This window comes from Aythya marila (genome assembly GCF_965140915.1).
Source record: "Aythya marila genome assembly, chromosome: 5".
NCBI classification, from domain to species: domain Eukaryota; kingdom Metazoa; phylum Chordata; class Aves; order Anseriformes; family Anatidae; genus Aythya; species Aythya marila.
In genome coordinates this window covers 18,756,352-18,771,568 of record NC_139046.1, presented here as the reverse complement: position 1 = coordinate 18,771,568, position 15,217 = coordinate 18,756,352, and the positions used below count along the sequence as shown (strand labels likewise).

At 52.4% G+C, this 15,217-nt stretch overlaps 1 protein-coding gene across 1 annotated transcript in view; it reads left to right on the top strand.

The window, feature by feature from the left end:
* Nucleotides 1-7,788: 7,788 nt before the first annotated feature.
* Nucleotides 7,789-15,217, top strand: part of BAHD1 (bromo adjacent homology domain containing 1) — a 36,615-nt gene continuing 29,186 nt past the window's right edge. Inside the window, exon 1 of the mRNA XM_082762052.1 lies at nt 7,789-7,919. The gene's annotated coding sequence lies outside the window, so the exon portion shown is untranslated. The remainder of the gene's footprint in view (nt 7,920-15,217) is intronic.

Sequence of the window (15,217 nt, the reverse complement as noted above, 5' to 3'; positions counted from 1 at the left end):
TGGATTTCATTATTTTCACAACATCCACTACAGATGCTGCTACAAAGTATTATGATAAATAATTCAAATGAAGATACAAATGATAAAATAAATGAGCAAAGTCAATTCTGAGAAACATTATCTTCCTTGTTGTGTGTGCTGTGTCCTTGTTGGTGCTAATTCACACCCCCAGTAATTTGCAGCTGGATTCATTGCAAACCAATGAGGTTCTGCACAACTTCATCTTTCAATGGGCCTGAAAATTAGGAGGGCAGAAGGGCTTTCTACAGAGGTCACAAAATTCACAGAAATCTCATAGTATTTGAGACAGCTTTTGTAGGCACAAGCCTTGACGGTGGTGATGCTTGCGTCAGGTTGGAGAACGTAGCCCAGGCAGAGCAGGAGGATGGAAGAGGGATGGCTCACCTCGGCAGCTCAGCCCCCTGGGTTGTTAAATCTGGGGCTGTAAAGGGGAAAGCAGGCTGCCTCAGTGCCACAGTGCTTAGGATAAAACCTCTGTGCAGAGAGGAGGGATGCTTCTAAAGACCACACCATTTTCTTTTGACTCTTAAACTGTTGATAACCCCTTTGCTTGGGATGCTGGTGTGCTGTGGATGTGTATGGGGGGGGGGGGGGTGTGTGGAGAAACACCAGGGGGTTCATTCCCCATTCTCCTCTTCCTCCTCCTCTTCACTTGCCCAGGGGCTCTCTCACCTGCCCTGAGGCATTAGCACAGCTCATGGCTACTTAGCGTCTCACACAACACACCGGGTAAGTAGGACCAGCTCTGTTTGAAGCCCAGGGGACTCCAGTGGCAGCAGGGTGCAGAGGAGCCAGCTGTGGGGACTGACAAAGCTTCCTCCCCCCTCTACTGCTGCTTTTACCCCCCAAGACATCACTTCCCCAGCGGCCCAGCCAGCAAAAAGGCTTGTCCACGTGCTGGCACCAGCTCGGTGCACCTGAGGGACACGGAGAGAAAAGGGCTGAAGTTTTAGTGGTGATGCAGCTGTTTCCTATGGAAGTGCGGGCTGGCCTCAGCTCACACCGCCGGGATTTCTTAGTAGGCTTCCTGCATTAGTCCTGCGTGGGGAAAAAAAGTAAATGTTTTGAGCTGTAAACATAGCGATGGTTTTGTTCCCGCTGGCTTCTCCGCGCTGACCGGGGCTGCAGTGAGGAGCTGTGGGGTGAGGAAGCGCCTCTGCTCGCCGCAGCCCCGCTGAGCGCAGCCATCGCTCGCAGCTGCGCTCGCGCTCGGAGCCCACTAAAACCCCATCCCTGAGCCTTGCCGTTTGCAGATGGTCATATAATTACTGTTTGCGTTCCCATCGTGTCTTTTTGGGACATGTGTTTTGCGTTCAGAATTCTCCAGTCTCGCTGTTCTTGTGAATCACACTTCATAAAATAATGGCTACCCAGGGAACGCAAGGCATAACATTTGATTCTTCCCGTGCATATGAATTTTTCACTAGCACTGCCACGATCCAGCTCATAAAGCGGAGCCCTCGCTTTTAATCCTTATTTTGCAATATTTTGAAGCACACACCTACGTTCACCTCGGCCCACGATAACACCAAGGTACGTTTTTAACTCTTATTGCTGTCATTCTCCATTTTAATTTAACCCGACCTCATTTCTTGGCCGTGCTGGTCCCCACCGAGCTCATCTCAAAGGCAAAATTCATTGTCCCTCAGCTTTTTCTCCCTGTTGATACATTTGGCTCATGGTACTTACACATTCCTCAGCACAGCACATTGAAGTCTTAAGATGAAAGGCGAAATAAGAAACGCTACATAGCGATCCCCTTTCTTTTGCAGTGCACATGTGCTGGGCTTCCCTGGCACTGCTGATTGGTAGAGGACCGCGTCTGATACAGGCAGCATCAACTTTTTTAAAACATTAAAAAAAAAAAAAAAAAGGAAACCTTCCGCAAAGAAGCTAAAAACTTGCAGATGCTTCCTTGAGACTCAAATCCAGTGCTTTTTATTTGCTGTTTTTGTAGGTAATGAGATCATCTAGGGCACCTCTGCACAGTCAGACCCCTCTCATTTAGCCCGAATCCCTCCTGACTGCTTTCAAGGGAAAAGGGGAAATATTTCACCCAGCTAAGAATGAGCAAAAGCTGATGTTTGAACAGAAATCTCAGCGGAAACTGCCTATGTAACCACAGCTGGTATGTTGCGTACCTAAATACTGACAGCCAATTTACTTTTTGGTGTAATATAATTCCAAGTCAGTCAATAGAGCCCCACCAGGGATTAATTTGGCCTTTAGTATTTACTGGGTTAGCCCCAGAGTCAGGGCTGGGGGGAAAAGGAGGGGGACCACTAAAATCCATTTCTTGCAGCTAAAGCCAGTGTAGCACAAGCGATTTTTTTTTTTTTTTTTATGTCAAGGCATCAGGCAGGCTGAGATATCTCAGCTGATTCAGGTCTGAGGTTGCCTATTTGAGGGGACACCTGGACAAGCTGGGAAGAGCACGGAGAGGGAGAAGTGGGGGTTAAATGGGTTCGGTACAAAAAGCAGCCTGAGGAGCTGGATGATTCTTTTTTTTCAGGGCAGGGAGGTTTGCAACAGAAAGGGCAGCTGCATGTGAGTAAGCCTGGGCTGTTTCCTTTCAGGGAGGGTAGAGCTGATTAAGCAAGTACCTGAGGTTGGAAAACCTGCGTGTCATGTTATGGTTTGCTGAGGGAGCAAAGGCTGATTTCTTTTTATTATTATTAAATGAAACTAGAAGTCTTCTCTCAGGATAGCCTGTATATTTTTTTTCTTTTTTTTTCTTTTTTTTTTTCCCCTGATTGTAGTTATCAGGGTGCCTTTGTTAAAGACCAGATTCATCTTGGTGCATGGAAATCGTGACTTGGTATCCATGTGCAGGCTCACGGGTGTGTTGTCTTCTCTCTTTATAGGTTCAAGGAGACAATCCTGGGAAGTGGAGCTGTACTCGGCGGCATCTGACTCTCCCATACGTTGGTGTCCCTTCTCCTGAACCACAGGGAATCCAGCTGAAGTAAAGAGGGCTTTCTAACCCAGCCCCATCACTGCAGCTGTGCCGAGAGCCACGTGAAGATGTGACCTCAGGGATCCCGAGCGGATGGATGGGCTCAAGCCCCACATGCAGAGGCTGCCTGGAAAGGTGGGAGCTGGCGATCCTCCCGCTCCATGCCGTTCCCCGAGGCCCGACCGAGGAACCAGTCAGTGCAGGATCCTCCAGGCTGCTGCAAGTTGCTGCTTTCAGTGTGTGAGCTTACTCGTTTTAAGCCTGTTGCTTAAGCTTCCCTGCCTGTGTAATGACGCTTTCCATCAGCGGCGGTGCGGTTTGCAGGTGCTGCTGTGGGTTCGTGCGAGGCTCTTGTGCCTGATTGCTCTGCTACAGCCAGCCGTGTCTCTCCCACCCTGATACTTGTCGAGATGAGTGAGGGGTACAATAGGAAAAAATCTGGCCCTTAATCCCCGCTGCCACATGGATCGTGCTGGAGCTGTAGGGCTTTGCAGCCCCTTCTGCTTCTAGTCAGCCTCTCAGCCCAAAATGTGAGCTGGGGAATGCAGCAGCAGCAGATCCCCTCAGGCAGCAGGCAGCAGAGGAGTCCTGAATCTTATTCCTTTCCCAAAAAGCAGGCCAGAAGCTGGGGTGGGAATATCTCCTGTTGGGGATTTGGTGGTTTGTTCTTCCTCGGTAATGAGTGAGGGGGAAGTAAAACAACCCAGGCTTCATCTGCGTCTGTGTGCTGATGGATTGAAGAACAGCAGACCTGTGGCACTGTTGTTCTGTAATCAGCAATTAGCTTTATATTTTTTCCTCCCCCATCCCTTTGAGAATGGGATGAGGAAAGGCCCCACTTCAGACTAAATTAGTTTCTTTTTTTTTTTTTTTTTTTCTTTTTTTTTTTTCAAAAGGGAGAGAGCTCTGCGGATGGCTTTGTGTCATGCTTCCTGCTCTTGCACAGCTCTGGAGCACACAGTCCTCCATCCTCGACCTGTCAGTGCTGAAGGTGTTCTCCTCCAAACACCTGGAAGAAGGGAGGTGGCCCCACTTCTGCCTTCACCAAAAGGAGCTGTCAAATGCCTGAATTCGCTCTGCTGATCGTTGAACTTCAGCATCAGTTCTGCACAGCATCCGAGTGCTGGGAAGCTGTAGGTTTGTTGCTATTTTGCAGAAATTACAGTACAAACGAAGCTACATCTAAAATGGATCAGGCATAGTGGTGGGGATGGAGTGAGGGCGAGTAAGGAACCACTAACTAAAGTGTGTGGTTCATTCATGTGCCCTGTGGGGCCTTTTTTAGGGTGTGTGTTTGTGTTTTTTTTTTTACTTTGCAAAGTGCAACAGTTCATTGTGCATGTGAGGGAGGTATTTACCTGGACACTGATACTCCCCAAGAAGAACCACTGAGGAGGGAAGATTTTAGAAATGGCTTCAACAGCAAGCTGTTGGCCAAGATCAGGGTCTCCATGCCCCCAGCTCAATGCCCTGGGCATCCTCTCTTCTTTTTTTGGCAGGGAGAACCTCTTTCCTGCTGTCGTCTTTTGATCCCTGGTATAGGCAAGCCTTTTCTGGCAGTGTTGTCTGAACCCTTGGGCTAGTGCTTTATCTCCAAGTGTGATTGAAACAGGCTGCCTGTTTTTTTCTTGCAGCCTCACTGTGGGTCACTCTGTGCAGGAGCAGGTGTCTGGCAGCCCGTTTGTAATGGGCTCTGGCCCTGTCTCCATACAAAACCAACCTCCAAATTCCCTGCTAAATTACTGTAGCCATATAGTGAACGTCATAATAGCAACATACAGTTCCCAAGACCGTGCATTTTCACTTTTCTGCTCCAAATATTGGTTGTGTTTAGCTAACAAAGTATGAGAAGTCGATTTCTGAAGTTGCTCAGACACATCTAACGACTGGTGTGAGCGTGCTTTCTATTATAGTAAAATTTCACTCACTCAGGTGCTCAGCAGTGCTTTAGTTACCCTCCTGTTGGTCAGGGCTCACAGCAAAGGGAAGGACTCTATTTAAAATGTAATTTCTACAGGGGAGTTTGGCAGCCACATCAGCTTCAGAGGAGGAGCAGTGCAGTGCAGCTCTTTGCTCTGAGGAGAGAGGTGATCCTTTGCACTGGATGATGCTCAGCTGCGTTAAATGGAGTCTGTGGAGATCCCATCCAAAACAGGTATCTCTACAGCAAAAATGGGTTAAATAAGAGTGTCTTGGTGGTTCCCACATTTCAGGACAGATTCTAACCTCTAAGGCAGGTGGAGGAGATCAGGAATGACTCTGCAATGCTGCACTGACAGAGCAGGCTGTTATGTGCTTTTTGCCAGAAACCCATTTATTTAATAATCAGCAAAGAGTACAGTCCTGCACGGGGCTGCATCCTTAACTGCAGGTTTTAGTGAGTGACTAAATGGTGGCTGTGCCTGCATTGTAAAACACGTTCATATCCCCTGGGATGGTCTCCTGACACATACCTGTCTTTCCACCTATTATGTTCTGTTTGCTCTGTAATATTTTTGCTTACTTCTCGTTAGATACTGATGTGACGGTGGTCTCAGAAACATTTCCTTGCATGAGTGGTTTCCCATTTGAATGCTGCTTAAACAGCCAGGAAAGCTTATTGTTCAGTCCTACACAAGCGTGCAGTACCTTCCGACAGGGATCCGCGGGCATGGGAAGCTGCAGATGCACTTAAAGGTACGCACACCCGCCCCTTGCTGGCTTCCAGGGCTGTCTGTAGCCATTTGGGTTATTTTAGCTCATTTCTCTTCTGCTGCATCACAAATATTTGGTATTTGTTTCAGGCAGGCTTCTGGTTTATCTGGACATGGCGCTGAGATGGAGCGCTTGCTCCCAGACAGAGCTCCCACCCTCTGGATGGGTTTCCTCCTCTCACGGGGTGCTCCAGAATTACGGTGGTCAACGAGGTTTATCTGCCCCACTTGTATTTGCTGCTACATCGTCAGGTACGGTCTGACTGGGAGGTGGGTATGGGGGGAATGGTGGTCCTTCTTCCTACGCATGAAATCGGGGCTGACGACCCGATGTCATCCACAGGGTCCTCAAATTCCACGAGGAGGAAAAGCCTGGGTTTATCCAGCTTTATCAGACTTCAGCTTGAAACTTCAGGTAAAAAGAAAACCACGCGTTTTTAGACTCAGTGTCTCCAAATAGCTGAATTCATTTTTTTTTGCGTGTCCCTTGGGTCCCATGAAGATCCTATTATCTTGCTCTTGCTTGTGAGGTCCAGCTCCAGAAACAAGGCAGAGAAAGCACCGTAGCCTCCTGTGTCTCCTCCAGCTTTGCTTCCTGGCAAGCAGACCCTCAGGGCTTGGGGGGTTTAATTTTTTGTCTGCGTTTTGCCTTCCTGGGACGCTTTGGGTTGCTTGCCCCATGTGCTCGTTGCTTGCTTCTCAGGAGTTTCTTAGGTTTAAAAGAAATACAGAGAAGAAATAAAAAAGAAACGTGAAACTGATGAAGGAGACTTCAGTGTTAGGGAAAGTGTGGCTGTGCCATAAGCTCAGCTGAAGACACCTCATCGCTGAGCTGCCAAGGCTTGCTGCATGTCTTTTGTCTTTAAACACATTTTTTTGAGAAATATCAAGGGTGATGGCCACCCTTCTGGTTGGAAAGAAGAAGAAATTGCCGCTGTGTGCCAGGCCTGTGGTGGGGGCTGTGTAGACCTGAGTGTGTCCTGCTCTGGGCTGGACATGGGGTTCTGTGGGGGCTGTGGAAGGGTTTTGGGGCACCCGATGGTTGTGGAGGAGCTTTGGGGCATCTGATACTTGAGGAGGAGCTTTGGGGCACCCGGTACTTGTGGAGGGGCTTTGGGGCACCCAGCACTTGTGGAGGAGCTTTGGGGTGCCCAATGCTTGTGGAGGGGCTTTGGGGCACCCGATATTTCCCCGCTTGCTTTTTCCTATCTGCAAGCACTCGGTGGTTTCCCCGATGCCGGGTTAGGGGCTGCTGACCGATGGAGGAGAGCTCCTTGTGCTTCTCCCCCCTGCCGATGCCCACACTTGGGTCTCCCAGACTGAGGCGTGTGGAAATACCCCAAACCACCCCATAATGCCCCAAACCACCCCAACCCACCCCAAATGACCCCAAATCGCCCCCAAATCGCCCACACCTCCCCGCCACCCCCCGGCATCACTCCCCTCAGCGCCGCGCACCCCCTCGGGGTACTTCTCCTCCCCCTCCACACACACCCCGGAGGAGAAACTTTTCCACAGTTTCGCTCTTTTATTTGGGGGGCAAACGGAAAATAAACGGAAAATAAAGGTGCGGGGGGCTGACAGCCGGCGGGGAGGGGTCGGCACTGGTGTGATTTGCCTCAGGAGCCTGAGGGGAATATGGGGGGGGGGGGAGGGGAGGGGAGGGAGGTGGGAGGGGGGGAGAGGGAGGGGGGCGTGGAGGGGGGGGGCGGGTGTTGGGAGGGGGGGAGCGTGGGGGGGGCTGAGGGGGGCGGGTCCAAGCGCTCCCATTGGCCACCTCCGGCGGTCAGGGGCGGCCGCCATTGGGCGGCGCGGCGGAGCGAGCGGGCGGCGATTGGCGGCGGACGAGGAAGCAGGAAGGAGGCCGGAGGGGCGAGCGGCTTGCGGGGAGCCAGCGGCGGCGGCGGCGGCGGCGGCAGCGGCGCCTCCTCCTCCTCCTCCTCCTCCCTCCCCCCCCTCCCTCCCCTCCCGCCCTTCCTCCTCCTCCTCCTCCTCCTCCTCCTCCCCCCGCCCCCCCCCGCCCCGCTCCCGGCCTCTGCGCGCCGCCCGCCCGGGCCGCGCCGGATCGCGACGCCCTGAGGCGAGGGCGGGCGGGCGGCGGCGGCGGCGGCGGCGGCGGGGGAAGCGCCTCAAGCCCCCTGCCCGTCCCCAGCCCGGTGCCGGTCCCGCCGCTGACGCAGCAGCGCCGAGCCCCGGCCTCCCTCGGGCTCCCACCGCTGACGGATCCAGCCCCGCGGGAGCGCGCCCCGGTGAGTCCCCACGGGAACGCGCACCCCCCCCCCCCCCATCCCATCCCATCCCATCCCCTCACCTCTCCCGGTCCCTTCTCGGCAGCAGGTGCCGGGGCCGCCCGCGGGTACCGGGAACTTTCCCTCACCGGGGGGCTGGGGGGAGAGGGGCCGAGCCTTAACCCCCCCCCCCCCCCCCTCCGGTCCCGGTCCCCACAAAGCCGGGGGGCAGCCCCCCAGGGCAGCCGGGCCCCGTGGGGCTGCTCCGAGTTGCCCCCCGGGTTGTGGTGCCTGGCCCCGGTCCTGCTCCCGCTCCCCTCGCTTCTCCCCCGCTGGCCCCACGCGTGGGGTGCAGGTGGCTCCGAGCCTGCCCCGAGGCACGGTGCAGGACTTCTGGGCTCCCACCTTCCCCCCCCCCCCCCCCCTTTTTTATTTTTTATTTTATTTTATTTATCCCTTCCCGCTCCCCTCGGTGGCCCCGGTGGCCGCGGGTCGGTTTCCTCTTCTCCTTTTGTGTAGCGGTGGCTCCTAATGGAGGCGGCTTCTTCGCTGGCTCCCTCTTTTCCAGCTGCTTCCACGAGACGCAGGAGCCAGCGCATGTGACCGGCAGGACCGCGGCAGGCCGGCGGCAACAGCTCGACACGGGGATGCCGGGAAGGCACGGGGGGACCCCGTGTCTTCCACCAGAGCATCCTCCAGAAAACTCAAAGGGCTTGGGGGGGAAAAACCCGTCAAAACCCAACCTTCGGGGTCTGCTCCCCTCGCCTTCCATTCCCTTCCTGCCCTCCCGTTCTCTTTCTCTTCCCCCGGGCGCTCGGCTGAGGGAGGTTCTGGTTCGGTGGTGTCCCAAGGGATGTGGCCGCCCCTCAGCTCAAGCCCTAATTGTCGGGAGCAAGAGGCCGGGTCCTTGGTTAATTGATCTGCTGGCTGCAATTAGGAAGCCCTCGGTGTGATTGCAGGCACTGGGCTCACAGGTCCCATTTCTGGGGTCTTAGTTTTTCGGGTAAAGGTTGCCCACCCGTACGGTGGCGACGCCGGCTGCATGATGGACCGGTGCTCCTGAAATCTTAATGGGATTTAAATATCAGCACGCCGCCGAGCGCTTTAACAGGAACATCCTGCTAACATATTCATCCCGAGCCATCCTTCACGTTTGTCATGTCCTGGCTACCTGAGTCGGTCCCCGGCTTCAGCTGCGACTGCCTTAAATATTTCCTTGGGGTCAAAACGCGTGTGCCGCTCTGATTTAACGGGACTTTTTATGATTTAAGCACTGATTTCTGTTTGTTCGCCTAATGAATCCGGTGTGGCTTTCTCAATGTAGCGGCAGCGTAGGTTTCTAGCTGCTCTTCTTGAGCAGAAATGCTACCGCAGTGAGACGTAGCTTTGCTTAGAGGTGTAAAATCACTTGGAAAACCCCAAACCTGCAGATGAAAACAACTTTGTGGGAGGGGAAAATCCTTCCTGGATGCTCTCTTTGGTGCGGGCTGACGGTGACAGTCGCACAGAGCAATGTAATGCTGCTGAGAAGCGTGGCACTTGGGGGGGCAAAACCAGTCTCAGCCTCACTTCTGTAGCCGAAATGTTGTCGTTTTGGGAGCTGCTGAGTGCTTTTTAACCAGATCGAGTAGTTTGGGGCTGGCGTGCTGTCTTTCTTACCGTCATCTGCATCACCTTTTTGTCTCTAGTCTGGCAGCCGTGTTATTTCTTTGTGGTTCTTGTTTTTTTTTCCTTTCTGGGCAAAAGATGTAAATGAATATTGTTTGCTGTGGTGGTGTTAATTGACACTGTGTGATCGAGGGGCTGTATGGACGGGGGGACACGTGCCAGAACAGCCTGTGGATATCCTGTTGAGCTAGTGCTTGGCCATTATTTTGGGGAAATAAACCCTTCAGCAAACGCAGATCTCATGCTGTCACAGCACCGTAACTAAGCCTCGAAAGGTAAACCTGTCTGTCCAAAGCAAACAGCTGAAAAATAATTAGGAGCGGGAGGTAAATGCCCGCTCACAGTTTGGCATTAAGTTCAGACCCCTGGGAAATGAAGGGTTGTATCTGGTGCTGCAAAACCCCGAGGGTATGCCCAAATCTTGGGTCCCAGCAGCAGCGGTGGGTGGATTTTTGTGCCCCACCTCACACTCGGTTAACCGTGGCATCGCACCCCGTGGAAGCAGCAAACCCCCTGCTTTCTGCCCGAGCAGCTGAGCTAATTAAGTTACAACCGTCGTATCGTTAATAATACATGAAACAGCAGTTTGGATAACTGGGAAAGACAAAAACTGGAAAATAAACACCCCAAAGAAGCCGTAAAATTAAAAAGAGCTTCAAGCACAAGCTGTGTGTGTTGTGCCACGGGCTGCCACCAGCCAGGATGGCTGTGTGTGCGACGGGAAGGGTTGGGTGATGCCTTCCAGGGGCTTTCTTCCCCATCCAGAGGCGTTTCTGGTGGTCTGGCTTGTTGGTTTGTGTTTTTTGTGTTGTTTACTTTTGCTTCCCGATGTATTTGCGTCTGTCTGAAGGCAGGTTATTGGCGAGCTGCGAGGAAGTTGGTTGGTTTTGCCACTACGGATTTGTGTCAGCCTTCGGTGTGTGTATTTCCTCTGGGTGTGACAGCTGTGGGCCGTGGGTAACTCCTGGATGCAAAGCGCTTTTAAGGGGAGAAAGGGGAAAAAGGGAGGAGCTCTGGGTGGTGCTCACAAGGAGCTGTGCCCCTCGCTTTCTGATTAATCCTGGGAGCCTTTGGGACAGAGGATGTTTCTTTGGAAATGTTCGAAGCCATCCTGCGCAGCAGTCTCCGTTCTCATTTGCACCAAGGGCATGCCTTTAAGGACAAAAATATAATAAATAAATAACCTTTGTGGCCAGGTGCTGGCTTAAGTGAAGGAATTATCTGTAACCAGACCATTCTGATTTAACCCTCTCAAGTTTTTGTGCTCGCAATCCCTCTATCAGCAACTGATGTTCTTTAAATGGGGAAAATGCATGTAGATCTAGGACGGGGCCTCTTTCTGAAGACAAAAAGGGACAGTGCAACAGGCCTTTACCCGCTTACTGCCCAAACCTGATGTCCTGGCATGTGGCTTTATTATTAAAAATAAAGAAAGAGCTCAGCAATATTTCACGTGACAGTAAAAAATAAAAATTCTTCTGTCGGAAGAATGGGTTGAAGGAAATCTGGTCTGGATGCAAAATGAAGTGAGGGAGAGATGTTATCATTAAACTGTAGGGTATCATTAAGAAGAGTAGATGTAAATCTGGTTGAAGACGAACCCCTTTGCACCTGTTCTCTCACCCTGTCGATATTTGTGGAACTGGAAACTAATTAATCTGTTAAATGCTATTTCTTCTCTTGTGATGGAGGCAAAACCCTGGACAAAATGGGAGAATAGGAGAGCACGGGGAAGCTGGCAGGACGTGCAAGGTGTGGTCAGCTGAGAGAATTGAGCAGCCTCAACCTCTTTTATTTTAAAATGTATTTATTTTGCAATCTCTGAGCTATTAATGCTGTGTTAATACAAGTCCTAGAGAACATTTTGGGTTCATTCGTGGTAGGAGTCACTCGGCGGAGGGCATCCACAGCCAGGCTCTGGCCAAGTGGGAGTAGCCGAATTGAGGCTACCTTGTGGCAAAGCAGTTCCCTTTCCCACGTTCATCTCATCATCGATAGACGCAGAATTTCACGAGCATTTCTCTAGGGGGTGTGTGGTTTGGTGCAAATTAAAATGAAGAGGTGGGATGCTTCAGAGTTTTGCCTGGGCGCGCTCGAGCGATGAGCAGGCTCACCATGGGGCGGGCGTTAGGCGGCGGCGGGTACTGTGGTGCCCTTCCTGGGCTGGTTAAAAATGGGGGAAAATGCCTCGTGTAAGGCACTGTGAGGCTGGTGACACCGAGCAAACCTTCTGGCCGCCTGTGAGTGTGCTGTTAGCCATGGAGTAGAGCAAATAAACACCTATTAGGACGGGAAAGGGGCGTGCATCAGCTCGCGCGAGCTCACCGAGGGTGCAGCAGCGCCTTGGCGGTTTTAGCTTTTAAAAGCTTTTCACACGGGGAGTGCTTTTATCACCTTTTTAAACGTTCAGACTTCTGGCTGCATCTTCGTTAAAGGCAGTTGCTTTAATTACTGCTGAGGGCCGTGTCTGGCTGTTCATCCTTTGGTGCTCTGCACAGCACTGTGACCAAGCTCCTTGGTGGGGTGCTGCAGGGGTTTTTGGGATGCACAAGCATTGGGTCCCCCTCCATCCCCTACAAAAGACACCGTGGATCCCCTCCATCCCCTACAAAGCCTCGTCGTGCAGCTGACGCCGTCCCGCGTGCGGTGGAGGGGCGCGCGCCGTGAGCAGGTGGGCTGCTTTGGGCATGGAAGAGCGTGGGATTGATGCCAAGCGCCTCGCGTTCAGCAAGGAGCCGTTCCGCTTCCGAGCTGCAGGTTGCCGTGTTTCTCGTGTCCCAATTTTCTGGAACAAAGGTGTGACTAAACAAGGAAATTATGATTTTCCCCCCGGCTTTGTAAGCCGCATCGCGGGAATGCTTTCAGGCACCCATTGTTCTTCGAGCAGTTTTTTTTTTTTTTTTTTTTTGAAGGGCTTTGAAAGTGTGCAGCCTGCCCGGCTCGGCAGGCTTCATCCCTATAAAAGAGCTCGGCTTGAAGCATCTGCCTGCGTATCAACGCCTCAAAATATTTACGATGCTCTCAGCACCAAAAACCAGGTCCTTCCCTTCGCTTGCCTCGACCCAAACCGCTTGGCCCCCGGCGGCTGCTTTTCGGCGCCCGAATTCTCGTCCTGGAAATAAAAGCGCAGCGCCGGAGCAGCCCCCGGAGCCAGGGGCAGCGCTGGAGCCGCGCACCGCGCACGGCCTTCTATTGTTCCCGGCTGTGGCCTGCGCAGAGCGCTGAAAATAGCACGCTCTCGCCCGCCGTCGTGCCGTGCCGTCTTTGTGTGTCTCCCGGCGCCCGCCGGGTACCTGGAAAGGGCCGAAAGCGGCGGCGGGAGGCGAGGCCGGAGCTGACTTTTCATTTTTTTGCAGGGCAGCAGCACGGCGAGGAGCGCGGCCGAGCAGCCGCAGCATCGCCGATGCCGCCCGAGCCCGTGAGCGCCCGCTCGCACCGAGCCCTCCGCCGGGGAAGTTGTGCCAAGGAAAGGAGCGTTGGGAGCGGACCCTAAAATGGAGGGGGGCACGGCGTTAACGTGAGCACGCCGCAGGCACGGGCGGATGGAGCGCGTTCTTGGGAAGAGCGTGAAAAGGAGAAGGGTCCCCGGGGGCGGAGAGGAGGGGGGCACTGACATCTCCCTCTGCGGAGCGAGGCTGGAGAGGCACCGGGGGGGGTTCGGGCAGGGGGAGGTAACCAGCGAGGATCGCATCGGTAAGCAGGGGAGGTTTGGAAGCGCAGGCTTGTGAAGGAAACTAGTGGGCAGCGCAAGTTTTCTGTTGTTGTTGTTTATTTAAAAAGAAACGCACCAGCAGCACGTTCGGTTTTGTTTCTTTGTTTGTCTAGCTCAGAGGCAGTGCAGGAAAGCAAGGCTGGAGGTGGCTCGGAGTAAGGAGACGGAGCAGATCTCTCCAGAGCGAGGAGGATTGCAGCTGCCAAATCCTTTTCCTCTGCTGTCATGTGCAGACCGAGAAGAAAAGGTTTCTTTTTCTTAAAATACCTGGCTAAACGCCAGGTGGCAGGACAGGTACAAGAATCCTGACGTCTTGGACAGGCAAAGCCCGAACTGGGATTTCTTCAGACTTGAGCAAATTGCTGGAGCAGTGGAAGCGAACCTGGCTTTTGGGGGGATTTGTGCCCTAACTTAGTAGCCCCAATTCTCCCACACATCCCTAATTATTTAATGATGGTACATTTGTTATCCCAGCATATACTGGTGGAGGCAGAATATGCAAAGATATCTGCCCCCCTTCTCCCTTGTGAGAGCCCTGTCATCTTCTCTCCCATTCTTAGATGCTAGAATTAATTACATTCCTAGGTGTCTTTCATTATTTGGGATTTCTACCATCTTTCTTGCTTTCTGGTTGCAAAGAGGTGAACCCTTTCAGACTGGAGAGGACAGGCAGCACGATTGGGAAAGCACTGTTTAGCCAGCCTTAAAATAATAACAATAATACAAAGGATTTCCGTTTGTTCCAATATCCATTTGTTTCATATAGTGGAAGAAGAGCCAGAGGATGATTCCCTCTTCAGAATACGATACCAGCTTCTCTGAAATTGCTGTTCTGAGGCCCCCAGGGCTGTCAAGGTGGGATTTAAAACGCCCTGCACATCTCGATACAGGGGAATAAGGAGGATGCAGCTTTGCTTAGGAACTGTGGGTCAGCATCTGTGTATTAAATGTGCTCCCCGGCAGTCATTAGGGATAACTTCAGCCTGGCCCCGAAGTTTTTTGGTGCGAGCAGTGTGAATGCAGTGCAGAGAGTGCCTCGCTACCTGCAAAGGGCTCTTGTCTGTGCTCAGCCTACGTGTGATTCGCATCGCTCATCCTGCCTGAAACCGCTAATGAGCTTAACAGCTCTTCTGTTTTCTCGGTGCTTAACAAAAATTAAATCCTTCCCCGCAAACAACAATGTTGCGGAGTGCTCAGCCCGGTGGTGCCTTCATGCAAGGACAATGGGGAATCGCTGGCTTTGCCTGAGATTCCACCTCGAAGCTCATTACGGAATAATTAGCTGGTTCTTGACTTTGCCGCCGAGTTTTGGGGGTTTGGGGGGCTTGTGGAAGGTGTTTCCTGCACTGAAAACATGACTTATCTTGAGACCCAGCCTTCAATTTCAGACACGGGGCTGTTTGAAACTCCATCTGCCCACTAAGTGAATGTCAATCCAATTTAGGCTTGCATATGTTTCCAAGGAAACCATTGGAGGCAACGGTGAGAAATGGACCACGGAGGGGCAGGAAAGCGAGTGCACCAGCAGCATTTCCACTTTCCAGTACTCAAACACGATTAAAACCTAGTTAGCTGTAATAACCCTGTGCAGAGCGGTGGTTGGACTACTAAAGTAAAAAGGAAAGTGGCTTCAGGTGCTGCCCCCGAGGTCTTTCCCGTATAGATTATGGCTTTACAGAGTACAGTCCCATTTTCGTTCCCCTCTAGCCAGCTGGAAAACTCGTGCAGCTGTGTAAAACCCTGTCCATCCCCTTGCTTGAACAGAGCGAACTGTAAATGCTTTCTCTCCCTCCTGCCCAAAGCAGTCTCTATTAAAAAATTAAAAAAATAATAATAAAGTTGAAAATGTTCAGGCAAATCTAAGCTCAGTATCCTGAGTGGGCTCAAAGCATCGAGGCATCTCGGTGCTGCACAAGGAGTGTTTTTAGGCTGGTTTGGA